Genomic DNA, 24197 nt, shown 5'->3' with positions numbered 1-24197 from the left:
ATACCTACCTCATGTCTGCACCCGCAGAGCGTAAGGAGGAAATGCGGCACTGGACGTGGACCCTGTTTCAAGAGTCCAGAGCAAACTTCACGTGGTTATGTTTTATCTGTAGGTGTCACTACTATTACCGCGTTATTTGAAGGCAGTCAATTGTATTCTGTTTTGACAGATATTCTTATAATAATAATGTAACAGAGATTAACATCTCTTTTTTTGGGACAAGAGAAGATTTAGATGATAGTGGAAAGAAAATGATGCAGGAAGCAATGCAGAAGACAGAGGTGAAAAGAGGTCACGCTGCCTTCTGGTCGGGTGCGGTTCACCAGCATGTGGAGAGTAAACGTGAGCTTCACCCCCAAGAGTCCACAGAATTAAATAGAACAAAACAAAACCAACAGAGCTTCGGGCTTTGGGCAGTTTCACTGCCAAAAGCAGCTAAGTTACAGAGATATTTGTCTTCAATCTGGATAAGATTGCTTCAGTTAGACGGTGGTACAACAGTCTTAAGTTTTTCCTTTTATATTGAACCCAACCTACTCCAGAGATAAGCGTTACTTGAACATGATTTTTTTAAATTTCAATACACTGCTACAGTCTATTAGGATTTTTGCATCTATATTTTAAAAAGATATTAACCTAGTTTTGATACTGAATTAATGTAAGCCTTATAGAATATGTTGGGCAAGTTTCCATTTTATTTCTGAAATTGTTTAAATCAGGTAGGAATTTCTTTTTTCTTTTTTAAAGAGAGCTTTTTAATGTTTTATTTATTTTACTTTTTAAAGATTTTTTACTTATTTATTTATGATAGACACAGAGAGAGATGGAGGCAGAGACACAGGCAGAGGGAGAAGCAGGCCCCATGCAGGGAGCCTGATGTGGGACTCGATCCTGGATCTCCAGGATCACACCCTGGGCCGAAGGTGGCGCTAAAACGCTGGGCCACTGGGGCTGCCCAATCAGGTAGGAATTTCTATTAATTCACTATTTTTTGAGACTCACCTATGAAAACTGTATTGCATCTGTTCCTGATGCCTTTTGGAAGTGGATTTTGTCTGCTTTTAAAATCTCTTCTTTGTGACTGGCTTTTTTTTTTTTTAACTTTTAAACTTCATCCTAGATCAATTTTTATAATTCATATTCTCATAGAAATCCTTTTTTCATTTCCTTAAGCTTTTTCAAATATGTGAGCATAATATGACCTACAGAATTATTGAATAAGTTGATGGGTTTTTTTCTAAAAAAATAAAAATTATTGCCACATTCTCCCCCCATTTTCCCTCTCCCAAAATTCCTAGTTCCTGCCAAACCTGTGGCAGAAGGAGATGAATCAAGAAGTTGGCATGTTATTTAAGAAAGAAAGCCGACCAGGGAGCCTGCTTCTCCCTTTGCCTGTGTCTCTGCCTCTTTCTTGCTGTCTCTCATGAGTAAATAAAATCAAGAAAGAAGAAAGAAAGAAAAAGAAAGAAAGAAAGAAAGAAAGAAAGAAAGAAAGAAAGAAAGAAAGAAAGAAAGAAGAAAGAAAGAAAGAAAGAAGTCAACCTTAGACCTAGGATCTTTTCTTCTTTGACTTCACTGGACTCTTCTAGATTTTCATAGTTAACTGGGTAGTTTTTTAAATAAACAGCCTTTCCGTAGTCACTTGATCCTATGGCTTGCCACGATGTTAAGGGAGTAGAATACTAATTTGCCTTCTCAAAGATGGCATGAAGCTTGAGAGATGTCTGAGGTATGTGGACACAGTCACACACGTCAAGCACTGAAGGCCGGACCTGGCACTAAGTGGGTGCGAGAAAAGTGCTAACAGTTACGAGCGTCACCACCATCATCATCACTGAGGCAGAGTTAAGCATCAGTGTTTTACATGTTTCTGACGCTATATTTTTTAGGTCAGAACTGAGGACCCAGGCCTTCCAGGAGAGCTATGAGGCTAGAGTGGCGATCGAGCGGCGCCTGCTCGGCACACAGCCAGTGTTTCCTTTCCCTTAGCTGCACACGCGGTTTTTAAGAGTTTGCTTGTGCGAGAACATCTGAGCATAACGTTACTCCTAACAGCCCGTAAATTGCTAAGATCACACACTAGGATTACTTGGTAAACTTCATAATGTCTTCCTTGCACCAAGGCCCTTGCTCCCAGCGTTTTCTTTACTTACGCAAATAATCCTCTAAATGATTCCAACACCTCTTTGAGCCCGCAATGGAACCAGTTGGAGAGGCCAAATGACCTGCCGTGTTCACAAGCAGCTGGCGGTAGGTTTAGGATTTTGTTTAAGGTTTTAGGAGTCTTCGACTGATACTCTGTCCTCAGGATGATGCCAAGGGTTTGCTCAGAGGCTTCATTCAGTCCCCGACTCGTGACCCCAGCCACACTTCTTGGCCAATCAGAGCACGGCCGCGTGTCAGACCGCTAGGCCTTGCTACGGTCCGCAAGAACATGTCTTGTTTACAAAGGGAAGAATTTAAGTCGTGAGCTCAAGAATAGACGCAGTGATTCCAGGCATTATTCGTTGCTGTTTAAAATAGAGGCCAGCAAGGACGGCAGCCTGATATATTGGAAAAGATACGGGCTTTGAGTCAGGACGATCAGGGTGCCCTTCCTGGATAAATCCACGTGCAAAACAAACGTTTGGATGCGAACAATTCCAAACTCTCTTCCTTTCAGTGGCTGCTAACATCATCTTGTTTCCTAAGCCATTTGTTGGAGTAAGCAATGACTTTATCGATTCTGACAGAGGAAACTTTTAAGCTAATGAGACAGTTTACACCCACAAACTTCAGTTTCTATAACTACTAAATGGGCTTAATAAAACCATAATATACAGTTTTTAAAAATATTTTATGTATTTATTCATGAGAGACAGAGAGAGAGGCAGAGACCCAGGCAGAGGGAGAAGCAGGATCCCTGTGGGGAGCCCGATGCGGGACTGGATCCTGGGACCCCGGGGTCACACCCTGGGCCAAAGGCAGACGCTCGACCACTGAGCCCCCCAGGGACACCCCCACAATATACTATTGTGAGATTTGAATATGTTAATCTGTAGATGCCTGATGTGTAGTAGATGCCCAAGGGATGTAATTCTCTTTTTCTTTATCGCCACCTAATTCCCCCACTCCCAGGCTGGCCGTGGAGAACTGACCTCTCCCCCGTGTTAGTTGCTGCGGCTGCCGTAACCCAGTAGGACGGACTAGTAGGTTAGACGACAGAAACTGTTTCCCCATACGTTTTGGAGACTTGAAGTCCAAGATCAAGCTGTCAGTAGGGCTGGTTTCCGCGAAGGCCTCACTCCTTGGCTCACAGATGCCCGCCTTCCCCCTGTGTCTTCACAGTCTTCCTCTCTATCACCTGTGTTCTACTCTCTTCTCAGAAGAACACCAGGCACATTGGATCGGGCCCACTCAGCGACCCAATGTAACCATAACGACCTCTTTGAAAGCCTTATCTTCCAAGTCTTTAGAGGTACTAGAGGTTAGGACCTCACGTACGAATCTGTGGAGGAACACTGCACTCACCGCTGACAGTTCCTTTGTGCTCAGTCTGACATTGTAGCATCATAGAATAACCCCCCGTTTCATATCTTTAGATATTTGTGATATCCCTTGGGGACAGGCACTGGGTTTCGCTGATCTTTGGCTCCCTGACGGGGAGAGAGAAGGCACTCCCTAAATATGATTTAAGAGATGAACAAACACCTTAAAAATGTGTGTACTTGATGGGTTTTTTTGTCTTATATCTGAGTTTCTTGAGGTAATACTTTAGCAAAGAACAAATAATAATACTGCTACCAAAAATATGCTTATTCTACTCATGGACATCCCTGCATTAAGGGCATAGAGATCAGAATAGTTGTGGGAAATAGAGCAGGTCTCTGATAAAAATATACTCAGCCCCTTCTACCAATTGATAATTTAGATAATCTGATGGAAGCATTTATTCTGAGGGATGTTCTCTCTCTCTCTCTCTCTCTCTCTCTGTTTTTCAACAGGTGGATCATTCAAGAAGATTCCTGGATCAAGAAGAGAATGGAAAGAGAAAATAGGAAGTCCAGGTGCTCCAGAGTTTCGTGTTGTTTTCAGAAGTTGTGATGAAATGACCCAGAAGCTGCCACATGCTCTCATTCTAACTGATTGATGTGGACCAGGTGAGAAGCTCTGTGGGCTCTTCCAGCTTCCACTCTGTGTAGGGGTGAAGCGAACAGGGTGAGTTGTCCCACGTGTATTTAGCAGAGTCCTATAACCTAAAGGAAATAGGTCACATGGTAGCCCTTCTCTGTAGTTATAATACAGATGGTTCCTAATTGTCTCCCAGACCTTACTGTGTCTCAGGGTAGCTGGTGCCTCCGGCACGTGTGTGGCTTCCTCTACATTCTCACAAAAACTAGGTCTGATGAACTTCAGGATGAAATAAAAAGAGCTGACACTAAATGAGCACTTACTACATGCCAGGCACCGTGGATGCCTCATAATCAGATTCCCTCCTTGCACACTCCCACCAATCACATGCAGTAGGAACCCTCATTACCCCCGTTTTCCAGGTGACGTCATCAAGGGCCAGGGGGTGTAATAATAATTAGCACGTCCAACATCATGGGATCGTGAGTGACGCAGGCAGAGTGTAAATGCGGCTCAGACTGATAGCAGGGCCCCCCACGCTAGTGACTGCGTGCTCGTCGGGCATGGTTTCTGTCCTTCGGCGTTCAGGACCCGTCCAGATTATTTGGGAGACGGGTCTCAAAGTACCGATTTTCAGGGATCCCTGGGTGGTGCAGCGGTTTAGCGCCTGCCTTTGGCCCAGGGCGCGATCCTGGAGACCCGGGATCGAATCCCACGTCGGGCTCCCGGTGCATGGAGCCTGCTTCTCCCTCTGCCTATGTCTCTGCCTCTCTCTCTCTCTCTCTCTCTCTCTATCATAAATAAATAAAAAAATTTTAAAAAAAAAGAACCGATTTTTAGTTAGCACTTAAATTTCAGTGACACTCTCAGGACGGTCAAGGAGCTACAGACACTGCGCTTGAATGAAAATGACGATGACAGACCTACACGCACCCCGGCCGCTCCAGCAGGCATTTGCCGAAACGGCCTGTTTAGAAGGTGTCACGTAAAAAACCAAGCTTTTGGAAGCAGCTGCCAGGTTTCGGTCTGGGCTTCCTGTTTACGGCGATGGGACCTTAGCCCGGTGAGGCGGGGACAAGTGGTCTGTGCTCTGCGCGCAGAGTTGGATGCGATCACGCGGGCGACGCGCAGCTGGGGAGGGCCCTGCTGGAAACGGTGATGTTTGAGGCTTTATCCTTTTTAAAGCTCTTTTTCAGCAAAGCCACACTCCGACCTGGGCGACACAGGAACTGTAATCCTCTCCTGATGGCAAATGAGCTTCTGAAAGCTGAAGTCTCTTCAGTCTCGTCCGGGTGGCAGGACCGGCGGGGCCACCGCAGGTGTCGGAGCTCCCGGTCTGTGGTTCCGCGGCCTTTTCACTTCGTGATGCTGCGTCTCGGTTCCTGGCTCTGCCGCTTAGCAGCTGTGCCCACGGGGAGCCCCCCCCACCGCCCCGTCCTGCCACTTCCTCGTTTCTAAATGACAGAGATGGCTGCGACCCCTTCCAGCCGCGGGGCAGCCTGTGTGAACATCTCGCCATCCTGCTCACCTGCTCACCTGCTCACCTGCTCACCTGCTCAGGCTCTGGCCCACCGGCGGGACAGGTGAGGTCCAGCAGAGGCCGAGTTTTCAAGCCAGTCATCTGCCACGGAAACGTGGCCTAAGAAGCCCCAGGGGTGCTGCCAGAGAAAGGGCCACATGTAAGGGGTCAAGAGGTCACGAGGGCTCCAGCTATTCAGGGAACTGGTGGCCTGGGACTGTGGCAGGGGGGAATGCAGCGAGTGTGCGTGAGGGCCTGAGCGCTGGGGCAGGGGCCCGGGAGCTGGGGTGTCATGGGCGCCCCTGGGGCAGAGCTCTCCGGATGGAGCCGGGGCGGGAGCGGGCAGCCCGGGGGGTGTCACGGGCCTCGGAGCCTGTGCTCGGCCAAGAGCCGTCGCGTCGTCGGGGCAGCACCCGGACCCCCGTGGCCCAGAGCTGCGGCCGGGACGGAGCCCACAAAAGGAGGGGAGCTGTGCGCAGGGAGCCGCCAGACTGCCTTTGACCCCAACTGTCCCGGAGCTTTCAGTCCCTTGGTCCCTCGGGGCAGTCAGCGGGGAGTCGCCTGCAGGTGACCCCAGGAGGACGTGCTCCCATGCTCAGGGGGCAGTCGCCTGCAGGTGACCCCAGGAGGACGTGCCCGGGCCCCACGAGGGCGGGAAGGCCTGGTGCGCGAGCCCGCGGTGCGGAGGCTGCCGGAGGGCCTGGGCGGCCTCTGGGGCAAGGACTTCCCAACTTGGCTCAACGCAGAAAACACGAAGCATAAACCCCTGCACTTTGGCTTGGGCAAACCAAACAAACGAGAGTGGCAGTGGCAGTGATCCCAGTCGGGAGCCACCAGCCCACTCACCAGACCTCTCACGACTCCTGGCGCAGCAGATGCAGGTCAGTATTTACCCCCAGGAGCTGGTGGGTGACGTGCGAACACCTGCCTGGGCGATGGGGACGCGGGCTCTGCGCGCACATCACCCACCACAGACACCCAGAATCGTGCGTGGAGACAACAGCAAACTGTGAAGAATCCAAATATAATTCTTGATTCTGCCCCAAGGCAGAGCCAACAGGATCACCTAGAGGCAGAAGGGATCCCAGAAATCCCAGTGAGCACCTACAGAGGAGAATCTCCTTCAGTCTGTTCCACGTGGTTTCGTGGGGAATACTGAGGAGCACGACTCCTTAAAGTTGTGTCTGATTTTACTGACCTACTTTTCACCACATTTTCCTTGGTTTCATCTGAGTTCGAATTAACTATCCTAGTGTGGAGATCGGGCAAGTTAAGGAAGAGAAATAGTTAAGAAAAATATTGCGAGGTTGGTTTAATCTGGTACTTTAAAAAGTAACTTTTAAATTTCATCGTTAAAAACATCTTTTCCTTTTGGTTTCCCCCTCTCCAGTTTGCTTAAGATGTGTGGGCATATAACGTTGTGTAAGTTTAGGGTGTACAACATAATAATCTGAATTACGTATAACTGTGAAGTGATTGCCATAATTAGTTAACATCCATTAGCTCTCATTGTTACAACTTTTTGTTAAATAACTGGTTTTGAAAAGGGATTTAATAACTTCCTTGTGCCTTCTCATGAACCTATAAAAGCGTATAAACAAGTAAGCTCTGAAAAATATTTTAAAGTATAAAAATTAATCTTCAAAACAGCGATACTGTTGGGAAATCTTCCTGAACTTATGAATGCATAGGATGTATGTATTTTCATTATTTTAAAAATATATAAAAATAATATAACCTACAGGCTTAAAAAAGCCAAACAATAAAATGTAGAGGAAAATCAATAAAAAATTTAAGAATAACCATTTAAAAACCTCTGTCGGTTTTCTTGTAGCCCCTCTGGCCCTACAGTGTTAACTACTATGAACAGATTTCCTTATAAATAGGCTCATGCTACATAAATGGACATATTTCTACCATGTGTTCTTTAAAAATGTTAGCCAAATGTCATAATCTTATTTCCACAACAGTACAGAGAAAGCTGCCTCATTCTTTTCAGTGATCATCCAGTATTTGATAATACCCGTATGCCTTGATTTATTTAACGACTCACACATTAATGAGTCTATTAGTTTCTTAGGGCTGCTCGTGACGAATTGCCACAAGCTTGGTGGCCTCAAACAACAAAAATTTATTCTCTTACAGTTCTGGAGGTCAGACGCCCAGAACCAAGCTGTCAACAGGCCGTGATCTTCCAAAGGCTGTAGGGGGACTACTTCCTGGCCTCTTAGAACGTCTTGTGGCACCTGGTGCTCCTCGGTGGTCCTTAGCTTATAGGTGAATCGCTCCCGTCTCTGCCTCCGTCTTCACGTAGCTGTGTCTCCTGTGCTCTTGTGTCTTCTACTCCTCTTTCTCTTATAGGGACACCTTATACTTTACCTGTAATAAGAACACCATATGGGGATTAGGGCTCACCCTAGTCTGAGATGATCTCATTTCTTGATCCTTAATTACATTTGCAAAGACCCTATTCCAAAAATAAGGTCATATCCACAGGTACCAGGAGCTATGATTTGGGCATATCTCTCTGGGGCCACTATCCAACCAATTACAACGAGTATCTAAATTGTTCTTGGATTTTCAGTCTTAGAAACAGCTATGCAAAGAAAACCATCATTTTGCATCTCTCTTCGTACATATGTATATTTTTCTGTAAGATAGTTGTCATTGTTACACGTAGGATTGCCGAATCAAAGAATAGGCATATCTGCGATTTGACATCTACTTAAAAATTGCCTTCTGAAAAGATGGTACTGATTTGCACTCCCACGATCTTTTTTTTTTTTTTAATTTTTATTAATTTATGATAGTCACACAGAGAGAGAGAGAGAGAGGCAGAGACATAGGCAGAGGGAGAAGCAGGCTCCATGCACCAGGAGCCCGATGTGGGATTCGATCCCGGGTCTCCAGGATCGCGCCCTGGGCCAAAGGCAGGCGCTAAACCGCTGCGCCACCCAGGGATCCCTCCCACAATCTTTAAAACCTACTGTTCAACCCCTTTGCCAAAATGGGTTATTGTCCATCCATAATTTTTGCCAATCTGATGAATCGAAAGTGATATCTTATTTCATGGAGCAAATTGATTCCGTGTGAAGTGACAGTTATTACCTGTGCTTACATATGTTTATCAGCCAGTGATATTCCTCCAATGGATTAGCCTTTTATATCTTTGTCAATTCTTGCTTGGTTTGTCTGTTGTTTATCATGTTCTAGGCATTTTTATACATCACAGAAACCAATCTTTGTTATGTGCAAGTTGCAAAAAATATATAACACCCATATACAAACACACATAAAATATGATAAATATGCTGCAGATATTTTCTCCTAATCCACAGGTCTTGTAATCTTTGTTTATGGCATCAGGAGTATTTAATATTCAGAAGGTCAAAACTGCCTAGAGTTTCTGGGGTTGGTGTCTTGGTTAGAAAAGCTTCCTTGCTCCAAGTTTATAGAAGTATTTCTCTCTCTCTATATATATATATATATATAATTTATTTATATAAAATAAAACATTCATTATTTGCCTATGTCATAAATAGATATATAAGTATTCCTAATAATAAATGTTATTATTGATATTTTAATTATGGTGCAAAAATTAATTCTCCCAGAATATATGTTGTATAGATTGAGGGCAATATCATTCTTTTTGAAACATTTGAGTACAGTTGACACACAATGTTACATCAGTTTCCAGTGCACAACTTATGGATTTGACAAGTTTGTACGTTATCGTTTATTCACTACAAATGCACCATCTGTCCTGTTAGGTTGCTATTATGATATCATTGACTGTATTCCTTATGCCTTTCATTCCTGTGATGTATTCATTTCATAGCTGGAGGCCTGTACCTCTCTCTCCCCTTCACCCATTTTCCCTACTCCCGACCCCCCTCCCGTCTGGCAACCATCAGTTTGTTCTATTTATAGGTCAGATCTCACTTTTTGTCTATTCTTTTTCTTTTTTTAGATTCCATTTGAGTGGAATCATACAGTATTTGTGTTTCTCAGACTGACTTATTTTACTTAGCGTAATACCTTCCATGTTGTTAATACGTGTCCTCTTTTCTTCTCGATCAGACTTGATCAGCTTTCTCTATTAAATAAATCTTCAAAGAAACAGCTTTTAGTTTGACTATCTATAATTGTTTTCAGTTTTATTGCTTTCCCCCTACACAGTCCATTAGTCTCTACCTTCAACTTTCTTTGTTTTATTGTTCTTTTTCTAACTTTTAAAGTTAACTACATCTATTTTCAATGTAAATTATTGATTAAGATGTGTCCGTCATTCTTCCAAGGGCTTCTTCGATAATTAAAGATAGCACTGATGTTGAACCAGTGCTGTTGGGTTGGTTTTTATCAGGAGCGGGATTAACTGTAGCTCTGACGATCTCTGTAGAAGAATGCCATGTGACTTACCTTGGACTTATACTGAGCATGTAGTTTGGGGTGATACCCGGGCTTTATGCTTCTATATAATTATTTCAGTCTTTCTAAACAACTGCTTTGTAACAAACACACCGACAATGTATATCATCCATTTAGGTATGTATTTCCAAAGCTATTTATCTATATAATAAAAGGAAGCACTATTTTCTCCTCTTGACTTGTTTCACTTAGCATAATATTCTCCGGTTCCAACTACGTCAACATAAGTGGTAGGTGTTCATCAGGGAAGGACAATCATCATATGGTCTCAGTCATACGGGGACTATAAGAAATAGTGAAAGGGACCATAAGGGAAGGAGGGAAACTGAGTGGAAAAACTCAGAGAGGAAGACAAACCAGGAGAGTCTCCTGACTGCGAAACAATCTGAGGGTCGCTGGAGGGGAGGCGGGCGGGGGGACGGGGTGACTGAGTGACAAGCACTGAGGAGGACACGTGATGGGATGAGTGCTGGGTGTTAAACTATATATTGATACCTTGAATTTAAATAAACTATTAAAATAAAATTAATTTAAAAAGTAAAAAAAGAGGAGGCAATATTTTCCTCGTATAATAAACACACACTGCACATAACTGATCATCCAGAGGTTTGAGAAATGATCAGTTTTTGTTGAGTTATCATGACCTGCCTGATGCCCCACTGCCTTCTTTACCCTCCCTGAGTCCAGCCTTAACCACTTCCCTTCTCTGATTTGCTCTCCAGCTCGCTGCTCATGTGATCACTCTACTTCGCCACCTAAAACCTCTTCTCCGTGACCTATCGGGCAAAACCTGTGTGGATCAAGACACTCTCATCCGCTGCTCTTGCCAACGGCTCTGGCTCCTCTTGCCACTACCCTATTGTGCCCTCTCCGCTCCAGCACTAAGTGCTCTTTGCAGTTTTCTTGCCTTTTCCTGGAAATCCTTTTTTAAACAAATTTTTAAAAATTTAAATTCGATTTAATTGACATATACTGCATTATCAGTTTCAGAGCTATAGTTCAGTGATTCATCAGCTGCGTACAACGCCTGGTGCTCATCACATCAAGTGCCCTCCTTCATGCCCGTCACCCCTTCTTAATCCCCTCCTGACAAATGGATTTGACAGCCCAACTCAGAGACTGAGTTCTCCAAAAAGTATCCCCCAAAGAATTAAATGCTTACTCTTCATATTCTTTTTTTTTCTTTTAAAGATTTAATTTACTTATTCATGAAAGACACAGAGAGAGAAAGGCAGAGACACAGGCAGAGGGAGAAGCAGGCTCCAGGCAGGGAGCCCGACATGGGACTCCATCCTGAGGCCGCGGATCACGCCCCGAGCCTGGGGCAGGTGCTCAACCACTGAGCCACCCACGCGTCCCCTTCATATTCTTACTGTAGTTCGTACGTGCTTTTACTGAAGCACTTCTTACCTTCTGTGATCATGTATTTGTTTACATATTTCTCTCCTCTTCCAGAATGAATTCTTTGAAGACAGTTTGTTATTTATCCCCATATTTATCCTTAGGACTGTGCCTTGCACGTGACAGACACTTAGGAAATACCCCGTTTGGACTAATGGGCTTTGATCCTTATGTTTCACTGGTTTTTGGTGACTTTTCTTAGTAGAGTTCACTAAGTATAACGTAATTTTCATTTGACAGCTTATCACAGCCTTTCAATTTGTAGAACTAGAGCGATGAGAACAAACCAGAGGCGTGTATGTTAGGTTGAGCCATCCCGTAGGCTGTTGCGCTGCTGTCACAGGCTACCAGACTGGTGGTTTATCAACAACGGGCATTTCTTTCCCACAGTTCTGGAGGCTGCGGGGTCCAAGACTGAGGCAGTGGCAGATTCAGTGTTTGCTGAGAGCCCACGTTCGGGGTCACAGACCGCGCTCTTGCACCGTGACCCCTCATGGCAGAAGGGGTAAGGGAATCCCCCAGGACCTGCTTCCACTCGCGAGGGCTCCATCCTCAGGACCTAAGCACCTCCCGGAGATCTGCCTCTAAAAGCCATCACACTGGGGTCACCCTTCAACATGTGAATTGTGGGAAGAACACAAACACTCAATCTATGGCAAACCATACGTATGTGCCTGTGTCCGAACTCCTCTACCTACACAAACAGGCATTTCATATCAGTCAACTCAGTGGGTGTGCAGCCAACTGTTCGGAGAACGTAGAAGTCCCTTGTTGGCCTTTGCTCTTCTCTTAGCCTTCCCCCCACCCACGGCCAACTGATTCAACTTTGTTTCCTTGCGATTTGCTTCAAGACCCCATAGGGGAAAACCATAGACATTTCTGATTAATAGATCATGTTAAATTTGTCCGGGTTAATTAGGGCTCACGTATGTGTGGTAGCTATGAAATATTTTATTCTCCAGGCATCAGCTGGAGTTGGTGCTAACTGATCCTCTAACGACCTGGGAAATTCAAGGTGTTCACATTTCAAATAAAGGTAAACAGCCAGTATGATAAACAGGTTTGTTCACTGTAATGTGTTTATCATTTTATTGACATCTTTACCCAGAACTTTGGCAACAGCGTATTTTAGACTCTCATTGTAATCTAGTATGAAAAAGAAGCATCTATGTCTTTGAACATATTTTGTTCACTTCATGTTCTTATAAGCCATCATTTTGTGAGCGACAATTTCAAGTTCCTATTTTCCTAAAACCTTTCTGATTTGCTGGGAGGTTGGGGTGAAAGATCAAAATAGAACTCAGTAATGAGTTCTCCCTCAAATTATGGGTAGCAGTGCAAATCAGTACCATTTGAAAAATATTTTTAAGAATATTGACTTGGGGGCACCTGGGTGGTTCAGTCCGTTAAGCATCTGCCTTTGGCTCAGGTCATAATCCCAGGGTCCTGGGATGGAGTCCTGCCTCGGGCTCCCTGCTCAGAGGGGAGCCTGCTTCTCCCCCTCCCCTTGCCTGCTGCTCCTTCTTTCTCTCTCTCTCTCTCTTTCAAATAAATAAAATATTTTTAAGAAGAATATTTGATTTTTTACGGTTCAGTATTTCACCCATCAAGTGGTTTCCATAACTGAGCCTTGCCCTTTCTGCTAGCCTGAAAAATAGGATGGAGACAGATTGCTAAAAAAAATTGTAACCAGAGCATTGACAACAGCAACATTGCAGAGAGATGAAATTCCAACAAGAAGCCACGATGGTGCCCATGGTACTTCCCCTCCGAGCGGGGGCTTGGGGGGCTGCCGCCGAGCGCTGGCGGCCGTGAATGGTGCATCATCCGGGGAAGCCGGAGGCCGCCCGGAGCCACGGGGAAGCGTGCGGGGTGAGCGGGCACCACGTCCTACTGCTCCGATTCTCATTTGCCGGCTGCGTTCTGCTGACTCGTGTACCTCGTGTTCGGCTCCTATCACCTGGTGGCAAAAAGTATTCAAGTGCTACAGGAAAGAAGGCTGCATTATTGTCATTATTGTCATTATTGTCATTGTTGTCGGAATGCGCTAAGCACCTGGCAGGCCTCACCTGCAGCAGGACACACGGCGGCTGAGAAATGTAGCGTGTGTGCACTGAGTGTTTTATCTGGTGCCTCGGTGGAAATCATCCCAGGGCTGATGGAAGTGACTGATGCTTTGCGCTGGTGGCGGTTGAGGTTCATGGACTGCCGGCGGAAACGGGCGCCTTGACTGCTATCTGATGATATCAAGACATCATTGTTTTTGAGGGTGAGAATTATTTTTTTTTAAAGGAAGTATTGTCTTTGGGAGCTGTATACTGAAATGCTTACAGATAAAATAAAGTGATGTGGGGATTGGCCTCAAAATAGTCTAGGGAGGGCGGAGAAGTGGGTGCACAGGAAGCAGCCTGGCCACGAGCGGACAATCGCTGGAGGCGGCTACGGGCAGCGGGCCTCATCATGCCATTCCCTCTACTTTTTTATCAGTTCAAATTTTCCTATAACAAAAAGAGCATTTTTTTTAACTTTACAAATAATCATAAAAAGGACTCTTTGTTCATGCCCGTTATCTGACTGTTGGAGGCAAAGGCAGGCCTGCAAGGGTCGGGTGCTGGGCCGGGGGTGTCGCCCCTGGGTGGAGAGGCCCACCTCCCTTAGGCCTGGGCGCCCAGGTCACCGCGGGGCGTGTGGCGCGTGTCCCCCTGGGTGCAGGGAGGGCTCTGCGGGCCGCACTCCCCGCCGCCTGCTTCGCTAGAGCCTCTGGCCCGTCGGCGTCACTGGTTAGAGAAGCAGCGTCACTCGCTGGAACCTTCAGCAGGACACAGGTGCGCGACCCAAACTCCGTGTCCGGGTTCCCTTTGCCTCGACGCAAAGAGCAGCCGAGCACCTGGCGGGAGAGCGGGTGCAGGTGCAGCGGCACCCGAGGCTGCAGCCCGGGGGGCCCTCCAGACGCGGTGACCTCCCGGGGCGGTGACGCAGGGCCCCAGGCACCCGAGTGCGAGGGTGAATGTGGGGCTAGCTCCAACAGGGGCGCCCTGGGGAGGGCGCTGTGCACGCCTCCCTGCAGGGGGCAGAGCGGGTGTGGGGTGCGGGGTGCGGGTGGAGGGTGCAGGTGGGCAGGGAGGGAGCTCCTGCGCCTTGGGGGTTGGGGGGAGCCCAGGTCTGTGCCGGCAGGTGGGGGGCAGGGGTGGCCGGGGTGGCTGGGGGGCAGGCTGGGGGGAGGGCCCGACCTGGGCCGGGGAGGAACGTTCCTGGGGCCTCGGACGCCCTGCGGGCACCCAGGTGAGACCCCGCGGGCCGCTGCACCTGCCGCCGCGGAAAGGGCTGGTCTCGGAGCTCAGGCCCCCGGTGAACCCAGGCGCGGAGCTGGGGTGACGCCCCGGGGGACCCAGAGCCCAGGCCCCCCTGTGCCCGCTGCCAGCACTGCGCCAGCCTCTGGAGCCCCGCGGAGCCCCCGCCGCCCCGCCCGGGCCCTGACGCTCACCCCGGGGCCCCAGCAGCTCGCTGGGCACCCATCACCCTTCCCTGATGATTTCTGACGTCCGGGAGGACTTGCTCGAGCTCAGAGTCTGTCCTAAGCTTTTCACAAGAATTAATTCACCTAAACCCCACCACGACCCCACGAAGTACGTATTTTATTCTTTCCCCCTCTTTACAGATAGGGAAACTGAGGCACAACGCGGTTGAGCCCTTCGTGCAAGGTCAGAGAGTCGCAGAGGCAGGCCCGGGCCCAGCAGCCGATTCATGAGGCCACACACGGCGGCTCCCGGCGCACCTGCCACGGGGACACGCACCAAACCACCGTGAGTCCGGCCTCGATGCCTGCCGGGGGCTCGGCCGGCCGTGCAGCCCTGAGCCAGTCGCCTGCCCTCTCTGAATTTGAAATCAGCATTTATCCTACCTCCAGGTTCAGGTACGACACACAGGTCAAAACCGCTCGGACGTGAGTGAAAGGGGCTTTTGGGTTTTTTGGGTTTTTTTTTTTTTAAGATTTTATGTATTTATTTGACAGAGAGATAGAGGCAGAGAGCCCAAGCGGAGGGAATGGCAGGGGCAGAGGGAGAAGCCGGCTCCCCGCTGAGCAGGAAGCCCGAGGCGGGACTTGATCCCAGGACCCCAGGATCACGCCCTGAGCCAAGGGCCGACACTTAACCAACAGAGACCCCCGATCGCCCCCAGGATGAACATTTAAATAAATATGAATGTAAAGGACGACACAGTAACGGTGCTTCATGAATCATGTTCTTCTAAATCCTTTAATTATCTGAGACAGTCATGGGTTTGGATTCAATTTTGATCAGAAAGCATTTTAAGGGGCAGCCCAGGTGGCTCAGCGGTTTAGGGCTGCCTTCAGCCCAGGGCGTGACCCCGGGGTCCTGGGATCGAGTCCCACATCGGGCTCCCTGCATGGAGCCTGCTTCTCCCTCCACCTGTGTCTCTGCCTCTCTCTCTGTCTCTCCTGAATAAATAAATAAAATCTTAAAAAAAGAAAAAGGCATTTTAGGAAAGGTGAAGACGGAAGTCTTCCCGGCCGCCGTCTGCCTCCGTGGGCACGTCGCTCGTAGCCGCTGTGGCCTGCGTGGGTGATTTCCCAGTGGTGGTGGCCAACTACCTCCGGACAGAGGCTTCCCACAGATCCTAGGTTCTTCTGTGATCTTTGGGAACATGCTCGATTTTATTTCCTTCAGGGTTCAGCTTTCCCAAGATTCATATATGTCATTTATGCTTTTAATTAAGGTCTTAAGTGGAATGACATTACTTGGGAGTCGGTTTCCATTTTCAAAACGGTAGTGGGGTCACTGACGTGTGACCGGCTGTCCTAATCATGAACCCATTAGATAGGCGGTCACCTAGAACCAGGAAGAGGTTATGAGACAGACGGATGGAAAACAGTGAGTTGCTCTCACCTACGGGGCCACGTCAGGGCCTTGGAGCAGGGATCCAGACCTTAGGCATCAACCCCAAGTTTCTGGCGCCACAGCAAGACCTTCAGGTTTGTTTGTTTTTTTAAGATTTTATTTATTCATTCATGATAGACATAGAGAGAGAGAGAGAGGCAGAGACACAGGCAGAGGGAGAAGCAGGCTCCATGCAGGGAGCTCGACACAGGACTCGATCCTGGGACTCCAGGATCATGCCCTGGACCAAAGGCAGGTGCCAAACTGCTGAGCCCCCCAGGGATCCCCGACCTTCAGGTTTTTACTCAGCTCCTGGACTCCTTGGAAACACTAAAAAACTTGAAGTCATGGACTCTGAGTTGTTCTACATTAGAAGCAAGTAAAGAGAGGGGATCGTTCAGAGACGGGGCCGTCGGCAGGGCTCGTTCAGCCCACGACCATCAGCATCGACGCAGGTGCCAGCACCCAGATGGGGCTGCTCAGAACTATCTGCTGAAGCCTAAGAGCCGAAGAGAACTTCCCAGATGCCTCCCCGACATCGCCGTCAGCATAGAAGTCTCCTTTTTGCTACAACTGAGATCACTCTGCAATAGCCAATCAGCTTGGTCAACCTTGGCCCGATACCCTGACTCGTGCCGGCTGCCCCAGGCCCTTGCCCTCGCCTTGGGTGTCTTCGTGGCGGTCCGCTCATCCCTGGCCACGGGCGTCCGCGCCGCCGAGAAATCCGCCTCCCCCTCTAAGATCGAGGTCTTAAAATGAAATCTTTAGACGTGGACCCAGCCTTCTATTAGCGGGGGGTACTCTGGCCAAAAGCAGGAACCTGTGGTAGTTCTCCCGGAACCCGATGCCGTGCGTCGATCTTCACGAGCGTGGGATGCAAAGGAGGAAAACCCTTGTGTCAGAGACTAACCCACCAGAACCCACTCTTTCCTCTTTATTGTAAAAACCTGAGTTTTAGCCGCTCAATTCCCTTGAAGTTGGGCACAGCCTATTCCCGAGTCCTGATGAGACGTATTTATGGGCCTTGGAGGAAGGCTGCGCAAAGCAAGTCGATTCGACAGGGAGCGTCTCTTTTCTGCCTTCTTTTTGCAGCCCTCAGCTCAGAAACGATGGTTGGAGCCCCAGCAGCCGCCTGGGACCGTGAGGCAGGAAGCCAGATGACAGCCTGGTGGCGCAAAGGCAACCCGGGCCTGCCTCCGGGGACACCGGGAACGCGGGGGTGGCCTGAGCCTCTTGAATGCGAGAAGGGAACGAACCTTCATCCCATTCAGGCGATAGAGAGTTAGGTGCGCCCGTGCAGCAGAGCCCACTTCCGCTACCGAGAACCCGCCGTCTTCCCTGCTGTGTAGACCCCCGGCACGGCGTTCGTCACGGTGGTGTTGGGTGGTCTGGAGGTGTGTCTCCAGCGCTCGACCACCAGCTTCTAGAGCATCTGGTCCAGTTCTAGTCGCTGCCCCGGCCGCGAGCTCAGTGACGGGCGCTCACCTGCTCGATGGATGGCCGCGGGTCAGCAGGACCTGGGCTCCCTCGCCCTTCTCTCCTTCAGGTATCATCCCAGCTGCCTGCCGTGTCCCCCCGACTGAGCCCCTGCGTGTCTCTCCGTCCTGATGACCTCCGGCCTCTACCTGCCCCGGCAGCTCCCTCTGCCTCCCCGGCCTCTCCCAACCACACCCCTCAGTCCCAGGCCAGGGACGCCCACCATGCACGCCACCAGCTTCATGAGGGTCAGGGACTGACTGTGGCCAGGGAGGGCGAGGATGCTGGCACGGGCCTCCTCTGCAGGTGCACCGAAGCCGGGTCCATTTGGCACCTGGAGCTGGGGTCGCGGGGACCCCGAGGGAGTTCTAGGGGCAATCCCAAACAAAGCCATGGCCCTGACAGCTCTCAGGTGTCCCTAAACCGTGGCCTGGGCCAGGGCTTGCTGCAAGCCCCCCCACTTGCAGAATCAGGGCTCCCTTGCCCAGATCCCTGTGGTCTCAGGCCCAGGTTCTGTCCCCAAGGCCTGGCACAGTGGCTGCAGATGAGGACACCCGCCCAGGCAAGCGGGGAGGTGTCCACACTGAGCTGCCGGGCCGGCAAAGCCTTCAAGAGGCCCCACCCCCCCACCCCCAGCCCAGCCACACGGAGCCCACCGGCCCCAGGACTCATTCTCCTGAGGGAGGTTTGCGGAGCCCCCAGAAGTGACTGTCGCTGGTGGGGAGGCGGGAGGCTGTCACGCTGTGGCCTCCGCTGCCTCCCTGTCACCCGAGCCTCGCCTCGGATCTTTCCTGCTCCCGGGTCCAGGAAGCCCAGTGCTGCGTCGCTCTCTCTCTATTTCTCTTTGCAGCTTCAAAAACCTCGCAGTGACCCCCGTACAGCATGTTTGGTGTTTTACCGTCGCAAGCGCTGGGGCAGCGGCGGCCGTGAGCGCACCCGGCTGGGCAGCGGCCACCCCGCTCCTCGCTGGCGACAGCCTGAGCTGGCCGGCCTCCGCCTGCCCGGGCACGCCCCGCTGCTCACGTCGTGGCCGGCAGCTGCCCGGAACATGGCACGGCGGAGACCGGACGGGGCGGCCCGGAGCCGCGCTTCCCTCAGCCCTTCCTCCCGCTTCCCTGAGCCAAGGGCTGTGTCGCCGGGCCGGCCCGAGCAGCAGCGGCCTTCCCGGCGATGCGGGCACAGCACCCAGTGTGCGCCGCCGCCCAAGGCCACCCGGGTCATTCTGACGAGGCCACGTACGAATTAGGAGCCCGTATGTTTGCAGTTAAACGGCGTTGCACCAAAGACGAAAGGTAAAAATCGGGCCATTAATTTAAACCTTTCATTTTCCTCCACTTAAAATGACATTAAATAGCAAATTTTTTTTTTTAAAAAAAGCACCTTGGCAAGTTGAGAGACCACAGAAGATGCTTTATGTTTTACTACCTTTAACAGCACTTTTTCTTACCTCTTTGACCAAGCAGCCTACGTCTTCATCTCGCCCTGGGACCCTCACACTGTACAGGTGGCCTTGGCCACTGCTTTCTGTGTGATTTTGGGTTTCCTTCGTTCCCTTAAGCCCTTTCTGATCTTTGGTTTCTTTGCCCGTAAAATGGGAATAATGCCAACACCTGCCAACCAACATCGAGTGGCCTCTGCTGCTGGGAAATCCTTTTATTCATTTCCTATTTTGTTTCTATCTAACTTCCACTAAGATAATCTATGAAACATTCTAGTGAGGGGAATTTATGGATGAACGGAGGAAAAGAAAATCGTATAAAGTTGGGGGGCAGACCAAGCCTTTGGAGGGTTAGCAGTGACCTTTAGAGAAAAACCCATCAAAAGGTTCTGTGATATTTGGCTTTTTTCCCCAATTAATGGAGACTTTTTCGTGTTTTCAGGTAGAAAGAACAGAGCTGATAAAGCAGGAGAAATCAGACGCTTAAAAAATAATCGTAAGAACTCCTTACATGTGTATATGGCTCTCAGGGCTCCGAGATTCCACGTTTCAGCCTCCTTATCAGAAGCCAGGCAGGCACTGCTCTCTCCAGGAACCAAGAAGCCAGTTCTCAGAAGACCCGAGAAACGGGAAGCCCGGGCCTGCCGGGGAAAGGCTTGCGTCGGCCCCACGGCCACGCGGGGTGCCCGCCTGCTTCGGGATGCTGCAGGTTCCTGCAGCAGGTGGCACCTTGGGATGGGCCTCTGAGGCTGCTGTTCTGGACGCTTGGAAATTAAAGTATCGATCTAGGTGAGCGAGCGCCCGTTGGTGGGGGCGGGAGGGCAAGGAGCTTGCGCCAGCATTGGGCCTTTAGAGAGCCCCTATGCCGGTGTCCACATTTAGTCCTGCTAGGTAGTCACTGGCCCCTAAACTCTGTGGCTTAGTGTAACCGCAAGGAATGACCGGCGTCGGTTTTTATGAGCGAAGGATTCAGCGATGGCTCAGCTGGGTCACTTGGCTTGGGTGCTCTCAAGGACCCAGATACAGGAGCATCCACTGCTGCTGGATTTGAGTCACCGTGTCCCCTAGGATGTGGCTCACCTGGCGATTCTCCGGCTCTCCCCACCTCTCGCCCTGTCAGGGCACCTTCCCCCTCTACCATCTGCCCTGGTGGTCCCATTAGCTGGTCTGGCCTCAGCGCCCCAAGAGGAAGGGAGAACCAGACCTAAGTCAGGCTAGTCCTTCACCGAATGCCACACTTACTCCCCTGGGGGACCTTTGAGCCTCTGCCTAGAATATTCAATGGCATATAAATAAGAATGAAGGGGATCCCTGGGTGGCTCAGCGGTTTAGCGCCTGCCTTTGGCCCAGGGCGTGATCCTGGAGTCCCAGGATAAAGTCCTGCGTCAGGCTCCCTGCATGGAGCCTGCTTCTCCCTCCTCCTGTGTCTCTGCCTCTCTCTCTCTCTCTCTCTCTCTATGCCTATCATAAATAAATAAATAAATCTTAAAAATAAATAAATAAGAATCACAATGTGTGAACCGGGCTCCATAAAGTTCGATAGAGTTTGTAAACTGGAGACTCAATTACAAATCGCTGGAGAAGGCGCCAAAGAGAAGGTAAGCCCAGCCTGCTTTGGTAATGTCTCTTTTCCTTTTCCTACTGACCTCACCACAATCAAATCCCCATCTCTGCAGGTTCTCGGATGTGTTCCCTGAGGCGAACCACTGTATCTCTCTGAGCCCCGGTTTCCTCATTGGTAGCGTGAAGGTTGTAGCACCCTTCGGAGCGGGGGTGCAGATGAGAGACCATTTATGTTAAGTTCATTATTGCAATAACTGATCCATGGCAGGAGCTAGTGATTGGTAGCTATGGTGCTGTTGTTATTTGGACAAGCTCTTTCAAAGCTGGGGACGTGTCCTCTCTGCACCTGTCAAAATGCCCTGGAGTTCAGCAGGTCTTGTTGAGATGGTGAATGAACGCCTGTGACCTTCCCACCTTCTTACTTACTGGACCAGCTCCTGAGAAGCGAGAACATGCTTCAAACAGTATCTTTCATAAGGGTCAGCGTGAGGCTGAGGTCTTTGGGCAAAGACCTCTCACAACCGATGAGGTAAAGGGGCAAGATGCACATACTCTGTAATGGAAACCAGCGTCGTAAACAAGCGAAAAATTTCTTTAAATACCTTCTGAAAAGTTTCTGGTCTGTGGGAACCTTTTTGTGCTCCTTTGCTCACTGAGTTAGAATGTCAGACTCTCGGGACACAGCAGTTGGAGGGACTCTTAACGGGTCAGTCATCTAATCCCAGACCTTTCACGGACAGTAAACAAAAGAAGTCGGGGCGGAATTCTGCTGCGTTCAACGATAAAGACCTTCCTTCATCCTGAGAGCCATGTAAAAATACAGGAAGCCCGGTGACTAATGGGAGGTATTTATTTAGAAGGTTCCCCAATTATCTGTAGCTTGTACCCCACTATTCCCTCTCACGCTGGTGGTTTGGTCGAGCACTTACACAGACCGAGTGCTGGTGGCACAGCGACCCACGCACACCCCATATTTCTGATGACATATCAAATTGGGGGTCTGAATAGGTTAAGAGTAATGGTGATAGAATTAGACTGTTTGCTCCCCTGGTAGGAACGCCTCCGTGCCACGGTGACCCCAGGAAGATCGGCACTCAGGCTGCCGGCTGGAGAATCAAGTAGGACCCAGGTCAGGAGGCGCCTGTGAACTAAGGGAGCCATTCGGGCTCGGTCTTGAGGGCAGAATCGAAGTGGCACTAGCAGGAAGACCAGGCGACCACCAAAGTTTCTGCCAGACTTGGACTCTCTTCTGTTAGCGATTCATATTTGTATAAAATCCACAGACTCTCAAAAGGCAACATTTTAAAATGTGAAGGAGAATCTACCTCGGAGTCATGTTTAAAAGCCAGAGAAAAGTTCAAACACACGTGAAATCTGTGAATTCAATTTTGGTTTCATTGAAGATCTTTAAGATCCATTATTTTATTTTACTTTATTTTTTTTTTTAGAGAGAGAGAGAGAGAGAGACAGACAGACAGAGGGAGAAGGAGGAAAGGATCCTCAGCAGGCCTCACAGTCAGCGCGGAGCCTGAGGTCTGGGGCTCAATCTTACGACCCCAAGATCATGACCTGAGCCAAAATCAAGAGCCAAAAGCTTAACCGACTCAGCCACTCAAGTGCCCCAGGATCCATTATTTTTACAATTTTTTTCTCCCAGAAAAATATGCCAATGGCTTACAAATATCATTTATCAATATTGACTATATAATACAAGCAAACTTCCTTGCACATAAAATACAAATACTCTATGATTTGAGTATTCTTGCTTTTTTCCAAAGGATCTTTTCCCGAAAATGATGGCAAAAGGACTTTGTTTGTTTTAACTCAACCCATCTTTCGCAACCCAGCTTAATCATTTTACAAATTCCCTTTGGAAACAAATGGGGTAGATTGTCCGACAACTGTGGCAGATTTTTATCATTTCAATAGCATTTGCAAGAAATATTGCTAGTGAAATTTGTGTATGAAATTTTCCTTTGTGTGACTTTTTTCTGATCAGTTCAGTACTAAAGTGTTGGTAAAGTAAAACCTTATTAATTCAAAGCAAGGAATGCCAGTGTGGCCATAAAACATGTGAAGCATAAAAAAAATATTTAGATAAATCTGTTTTGTTACTTTAGAATAGAGTACCTAATCATGGTCTCAAGGTCCTGGGATCGAGCCCCATGTCAGGCCCTGTGCTCAGTGCGGAGTCTGCTTGAGATTCTCGCTCTCCCTCTCCATCTGCCCCTCCTCACCCCTGCTCTCACTCGCTGTCTCTCAAGTAAATAAGTAAATCTTTAAAAAGAATAAAATAAAATAGACTACCTGTTATATACTAAGGGAGAAATGAGAACAGATAAAAGGAAAGTTGTATATAAAAATTTTTCTAGGGGATCCCTGGGTGGCTCAGCGGTTGAGCGCCGGCCTTTGGCACAGGTCCTGATCCCGGGTCCTGGGATCGAGTCCCACATCGGGCTCCCCGCACGGAGCCTGCTTCTCCCTCTGCCTGTGTCTCTGCCTCTCTCTCTCATGAATAAATAAATAAAATCTTAAAAATTGTTTTTTCCTAGTGAAACAGGAGACATAAAAATCTCAAAGATCAAATTTTATTTCATTCTATAGTTATTAGACTCATTTGTTATAGGAAGCTTTGTTTTTTTCAGTTCTTGCATTAAAATTATTAAAATCTTCATTGGAAGGTACATACATGAATTTATTCTTTTAAGAAAGATATTCTCCATCAGAATGAATGTGAATTTTGAACCTGTGCGGTGCGAATTAATAGATATTGGAGGATATCCACCCCCTACTAAATACGGAAGTATTTGCGGGGCTGTCTCCGAGAGAGTGATGCCGGCGTCTTCAGCACAGCGGTGTCATCACCTCTCCCGGGGTCTCCTCTACCTGATGCTCGGCTTCCTCTCTAGCCTGGGACCGACCAAGGAGCCCTTCTATAGAACGTCTACACCGATCCGTCTTATCCCCACTATTTCCAACACCGACAACGCTGCCACTCCAGATTTCACTAGGAAGCCTACCTGGTGAGCCCCGTCTAAACCGGACCCATCCTAAACTCTCTCACTCTGAAACGGAGTCCAGGTGGGTCTCTGCCAGTGTCCGAGTGGACCTACCAGAGGTGTGCTCGCAGGTGACCCATCGGAGCGAGTGTCCTGGTCAGGAGGGGAAAGGCCGAGGTCCGAGGCTTGGTGGCTCTGGCGTGGAGCCGTTCATGACGGTGCTAATTCCCATGGCAGAATAGCCTTATTTGTATGAATCCAAAATAAATCTCTAGATGTAAATCCCTAAAAAATACCTCCTCCTTTTACATCTGGGCACTAAAGGGTGTCTCGGTTCTGATTTTAGTTCCCCTACTTAGCAG

At 48.9% G+C, this 24197-nt stretch overlaps 2 long non-coding RNA genes across 4 annotated transcripts in view; one reads left to right on the top strand and one right to left on the bottom strand.

Annotated features, from left to right (window-relative positions):
- Window positions 1-15742, top strand: part of LOC140641970 (uncharacterized) — a 41926-nt gene extending 26184 nt beyond the window's left edge. Inside the window, exons 2-7 of one of the 3 annotated variants that reach the window (XR_012038567.1) lie at window positions 3984-4139; window positions 4969-6196; window positions 6246-11966; window positions 12424-13730; window positions 15120-15374; window positions 15474-15742. This is a non-coding gene — a long non-coding RNA (uncharacterized lncRNA). Of the gene's footprint in view, window positions 1-3983; window positions 4140-4968; window positions 6197-6245; window positions 13731-15119; window positions 15375-15473 lie in introns of all 3 variants that reach the window. The other 2 variants (XR_012038568.1, XR_012038566.1) reach the window with 2 other exon arrangements.
- On the bottom strand, window positions 7642-24173 carry LOC140641969 (uncharacterized). The gene is made up of 3 exons (XR_012038565.1): window positions 23950-24173; window positions 13531-13698; window positions 7642-8008 (listed from the first exon to the last, which is right to left on the bottom strand). It is a non-coding gene; the product is annotated as an uncharacterized lncRNA (long non-coding RNA).
- Window positions 24174-24197: the final 24 nt, after the last annotated feature.

The sequence above is a fragment of the Canis lupus genome, chromosome 10 (genome assembly GCF_048164855.1).
Source record: "Canis lupus baileyi chromosome 10, mCanLup2.hap1, whole genome shotgun sequence".
Taxonomy (NCBI): domain Eukaryota; kingdom Metazoa; phylum Chordata; class Mammalia; order Carnivora; family Canidae; genus Canis; species Canis lupus.
This window is presented reverse-complemented; position numbering and strand designations above follow the sequence as displayed.